Genomic DNA, 6,239 nt, shown 5'->3' on the forward strand with positions numbered 1-6,239 from the left:
AGCTTAGCACAATCCCTTGAATCTGATTAGACCATTAGCATCGCACTAAAAAGTAACCAAAGAGTTTGTGTTGCGATTTTCTAGGCAGATATGGCTTGGACCATACTCTCACTGATATTACATATATTACATATTATACTCGCAATGATATTACGCAGCAGCCGAAAATAGTCCCCTAAGTAACTTTCAATGGCAGGGGACTATTTTCAGGCACTGTGTAATATCATTGTGCCACCTGCAGCCATGTTACGGCAGCAAAGTCCTTGATTATTACGCCAGAATGAGAGTATAGTTCCTAGCCATATCTGCCTAGAAAATCACAACTTTTAATTTTCCGTCGGTCTTAGTGCACAATGTAAATAGAGAAGAGTCAAGTTTTAAATAGGAAAAATATTTAAACTCTTCGGTTATTTTTTTTTGCGCGATGCTAATGGTCTAATCAGATTCAATGGATTGTGCTAAGCTATGGTAAAAGTGGTAGCGCCAGACCCGGAGATCGGCTGAATCGGTAAAAATCAAATGTTTAACTCTAGGGGAGCTGGAAAATGAGTCTCCCTTTAAAAAGCAAACGGCCATATAATATTACTACGGGTGACAAACTTTTTTTGTTTTTATAAACGTATTTTTATTTTTCCTTCCAACTCACTTTTGCAGCTGCTATCCTTGAATTGAGACAATTGCATGTTACGTGCAATGTAAGTAGAGACAACCTGACCCTAATTTGGTAGAATCACTAATTCAGTTTTGAGATGTTTACTATAAATGAATGTGACACCACTGACTGTGACAGGGCTTGTGTTTGACAGGGGGATTGCCGTGGGTGAGAATATAGCATTTGGTTTGTGCAGCATTCATCTGAACCATGTGGCCGAATTACTCATCTTAAAGGCCATATTTTACATTCCTGCGAGCTGCAGAATGTTAATAATACAGCACTGACGTGTTACAGGACAAACATGTTTAGTCTTATCTTTTGTCTAAGTGCTTAAGTCATTACACCTGAATCAATGAGGGCTTGCATTGGCGAATCGACATCTCATGAATTCAATAAGAATTTTAGCTGTCCCCCCGGCATCAAGTCCTCAATAAAACAAACAAGCAGTTTACGTTGACAATACGATCTCTATGCTCTGCCAACATAAGTATGCAAAGGTACTAAAGTAACATAATGAGATAGCATGGGCCATTGACTCCCTCTGCCCCCCTCCTACACAACAGGGCTCGGTCACAACAACAGCAGTGATTGAGATTGACAGGCTGTGCGCTAATAAAGAGATTACATGGAAATCCCTCCGAAGCCAACACTTCAGGACAGCGTGCATTTGGATAGCTAGAACAGCTGCAGAGGTTGTCCACGCGTGAAGTTAATGTTACTGTTAGCCCTGTGCCACGAGGGACACATTAACCAATCAGCACGCTTGGAAAAGGTCACAGAGCAACGCAGTTTGTCCGGGCTGCCTGTAAAAGAGTTTGATGTGTAAACTTAATTCGGTGTGGGAATTAACATGTCTTTGCTTGTGAAGTTTGCCGGGCACAAAATCCCTGATGTTGCTGCGTCATCACCTTGCAGCTAACCTTGCTTAAGTCTTGAGCTCCCGTTTAGTTTGTTGAAGCTCAGATCAGCTTTGATGTGGCTGGAGCTGATGGATGTTTCGGGTTGGTGAAAGTGGCAAAAGCGGACAGCCAAAAAAATGCTCAATCCAATAAACTTCACCATGGTACAGGTTGCAGAGGAGTGAAGTATGCCAGAGCGATCTATTTCACACAGCGCAGCCGAAACCTAATTACACAGATTAATGTCCCATGGAAGGTGCTATTACCTAAATAGCCTAGCTCCTATAAAAGAAGACTTCATTTCAAATATTCGGTTTGAATGCTAATAGATGCGTCAAATCTAGATTCCAATACGTATATCCTGTGTAAGATTTTGAGCGCCACTTTAATTCCCTTTTACAGGCATTTCACAATGAGAGTCATCACAAGTGGATGAGAGAGACACATGCCCATTCACACCTAGAGGCTGTTCACACCTGGAATTAAGATGCGTTTTGGTTGAACGGATCACAAGTGGACGATGCTAAATACAGATGTAAATGGGGTGTGAAATGATTTGAGCTTGTCCATTTTTGACCAAATTAAGAGGAAGTCGAAAACGCAATCAATTTGGATTGCTTTTATGTGAGAATGTGTTCAAACAGTCTAATGTGATGTACCAAGCACAATGTTTTTACTAGCACGAACCAGGTTTTAGGCTTAAATTAAAGTGCACCTATTTCCTTGCTAAACAACAGTGTTATTTTCTGTATTTTGTATAATCCAATGTGTGTGTGTAGTTTATGGTTTAAAAACACATTATTTTCTACATACTGTACATTTTTGTAGCTCCAGATTTCCCTCTCTTCCTAAAACACACAGATTTTAAAAGCTCTGCGTCCCTGATTGGCTAGTCTCAGCCTCAGACGTCACACCCACAGACTGTTGGCTAAATGTCTAATGTTTTTCGTACACTTTTCTGGAAACCCTGTGGGAATTTCAAAGTCGTCTTTGATTGGTTGAAATAAACCGGATTTTCAGGAGACTCGAGTGTCGCAATTAGTTTCGGTCCCTGGAAAACAAAGCTCTGACGTTCCATTGAGGAAGAGAATCAGTCGTGTTCATGTGGATAATAATGACCAGTTATCATGATCAGCTAAACATTGGATTCTCAAAAATATGCAAAGTTCGCGGCATCGACTCTCTAAAAGACTTCCAAGAGTTTTGCTTGAGCCAGTTAAGCCAAAAGTATACTAGGGCCGTCCGCCTATGCGCGCCGTCCGCATGACATAATTTTCATCATCAGGAGGGTCCGCGGTTGGACAGTGCGCGTACAGTCCGCGTACAACAGCGCATGCGCGTGAAAATATTTAGACAAGACACTCCACTATAAACAATTATACAAAGGAAATAGACAGCATTTGCACAAACACTATCGTTTTTCTTCTTTAACTTTTGCTTCTTCCACGAACAGAAAGCTGTGGAGCATGTTTGTTACAATAATGTTTGATTTCTGTTCTTTGTTGTCTTGTTGTTTGTTCTAAACTGTGTTTGCAATGGTGGATCAGTTAATTTTCTTTACCTATCCTAATGTTTTAATGTACTGTAAATGTGTCAAATCAGTGCTGCCCAGACGGCCTGTTAGACTAATCATTTGAATAAGAAATCATTTGTATTGCGTATAGTGTCGAACGCGGCAATCCGCGTGTAGCCGCGAGGAGTATACTTGGAAAGCTGTGCGGACGTGTGTGCGCGGAAAAAAGGTATATTAGTGGAGTATTAGATCCCTTTAGTGGAGTCAAAAAGTTTGGTTCTCCTAAATTGCTTTTAGGTGTTACAAAGTGAGGAGATATGCCTCAGAAAAAGACATTTAACGGGAGTGTCTCATTGGTGTTGCTGTTGATGAAGTGCACAACGTTGTTCTATGGTGAGTAATGTTGTTTATTTAGATGCTATTCGGTTGCGGCTGGTTATTTCAATAACTGACTTGTTGTCAGCCGGCTCGTTATTGTGGGGAGTCCGAAACTTGACGCTAGACGAAACAAACTGTGATTGGTTGTTTGACATGTCGGTCTAACAGCTCGTGGGCGGGCTTTGTCCAGAAAAAGCAGCGAAAAACACTTCAATACTGAAGGTCTGGCTACGCGAGACTACTGATTGGCCAACTAATCTGTACGTTGTGATTGGCCTGAATACGTCTGACGTCAGCAGGAAATGTGACGCTCCTTACCATGTTTGAAAGATTCGCTCACAATGCAATGCTAACAGGAGTTCATTTACAGGCTGTGAGTCAAAGCGGGAGGAATTATGATATGTGGGTCTTGTCTATCATCAATCCCAGGAAGTAAACTGTTGCCTACAATCCGTGTTTTTTTATAGTCCGAGAAAAGAGATTTACGTTGGAGACGATAACTCGCACCATCGTTTACTTTGGGGTTTGTACCTTTTGCATATCGTTAACATTTACTAATACACACTTACACACCAAAGGAAACATGAATTGGACAATAGGTGCTCTTTAATAAAACTACAGCGCCCCCCTAGTGTTTTAATCTGTCTATTCTATCTACTTTTGTCCGTCGCTTCTGTACTGATTACTTAGAGAGGATGGTCTATGAAGAGTAAACAGTAAACTTTCTCAGATATTTCTTAATGAATTAAGCTTGCGCAACTTAAGCTTGCAAAAATGAAGGAGACAGAGAGCAGCTGCTTTAATTTTAACAATGACAGCCAAAAGACCGAGGCGAACACTGCAGGTTTGTGCTATAAGTCAGGACAGATAGGATTCTGGGGTATGTTTCCCAAAACATGGTCTTTAACTATGGTCTTTGTTACCATTGAACTCTATTGGTAACGACAGAACTTTCCACTATAGTTGCTTTTAGGAAACGCACCCCTGCTCGGTACACATTTCAGTAGGCAGTCTTTTGTGGCTGATCAAACACATTCAACCACATGCGAGTCAACACCACAAAAGCATTCCAGTTGAATGCGTTTTTGACTACCTCTGAATGTGGTAAATGTGGTAAAAGTGGAGCTCAAAATATTTTACACTGGTATTTAGCGTCGTCCACTTGTCATCCGAAATATCATAAAAATCTGACTTTTACATGTTTAAGTGCTATAATTGGGTCCCAGTGCTTCTATCAACCTAGAAAATGTGAAAAAGATCAACCCAGTAACTTAGTTTTGGTAAACCACTTTCTGCAAGCGTGTGAAAAAATAGGTCATTAAAATTTGGCTCCCCTTGTGATGTCAGAAGGGGATAATACTGCCCCTTTATCTGCACTATCCAACCACGGCACTGCTATTTAGTGCAGAGATCAGCTCATTTGCATTTAAAGGACACATCCAAAAATGGCACAGTTTTGCTCACACCTATAAAGTGGCAAATTTAACATGCTATAAAAAAATTATCTATATGATATTTTGAGCCAGAACTTCACATACATACTCTGGGGACACCAAAGATTTATTTGACATCTTAAAGAAGTATTTTGAAATGTCCCCTTTAATACGAGGTGTAAACAGGGCCTGTATACGTTGCCTTTTCCTCTGAGAAATATTTTTAAACTAGACCTGGGAGTCTATTTAATGTGTATGCGTTGTCTTTTCCTTCCTTCCATGTTTTCTCTGTGTAGTATGCAAAATGAATTAGTTAAACCACTCTTACCTCTCTCTCCCATCAACTAACTAACCCAGAAGATGAGTGTGGGTAACAAGTTGATCAGCTCACTCATTAACTCGGTGTTTACAGAAGCACGTGCAGCTCATCCTGCTTCTTAAAATAAGACCTCTGTGTAGAGGATGAGAGAGCGGGAAATGGATTTGACAGTTAGAGCCGTGAGCATGACGCGGGCTTCAGCAGAATCTGTCAGTCCAGAAGCAACCCCACCCCTCCGTTCGCGCACAAACGCATGCTGTCGCGAGGCATTAGTGTGGCAGAAATACTCACGCTCGCACCTTCACAACAACAGCACTTCAACATCCTCAGATGCTTGAGTGTAGGCTATGTGTGGGCTGTTAAGTTGCCCTGGCTTTAAGAAAATGGCAGTTTTTTCTAAAGGAATGTTGCAGACACAAAGAGGGAACTGATCACCTGTCTGATCACAACCAAAAGCTGACATTTCTGTTTTTTCTCAGTGCAGTTCCTCATGACATTGAGCTACAAGTGTCAGAATAAGATCTCCAAATGAATCAGTATATTAACCCCAATGAAACCCTACGTGCATGTTTAAATAAAGCAGCCTGATTCATGAACAGAATTTGGAGAACGCAATCACCAACTAATCTAAAATGTAAAACGTGCAGTGCAACATTAACAAAATACATGTTTTTTTGCGCACCCCTACATACATCATCTGTTGTGCTTCCATTTATAAATCGCTCCTTGACCAATGCTCCAACCATCTGAATGAAGATGATTTTGTTATGACGCTTTAATCTTCCAACGTGGTCGCTCAGTTGCGCCATAAAGCGGAAAGAGATTGCATGTCTGCCTCGATGATGCCCAAGACATGCAACGCATCCTCCATAAGGAAAGCTCAAATTAGGGGTGCATACGTTTCGCTGTCCCAAATGCTTTTTCATGATCGCCGCCAAGCCTCTGGAGGAATTTCTCTTGCGTATATACTTTCGAAACATTAATTGCGCCAACGCACTTAAGCAACAATTTGATTTACATAAAGTGTTTTCGTAGCTCATTT

Source organism: Misgurnus anguillicaudatus, unplaced genomic scaffold, assembly GCF_027580225.2.
Source record: "Misgurnus anguillicaudatus unplaced genomic scaffold, ASM2758022v2 HiC_scaffold_34, whole genome shotgun sequence".
Taxonomy (NCBI): Eukaryota; Metazoa; Chordata; class Actinopteri; order Cypriniformes; family Cobitidae; genus Misgurnus; species Misgurnus anguillicaudatus.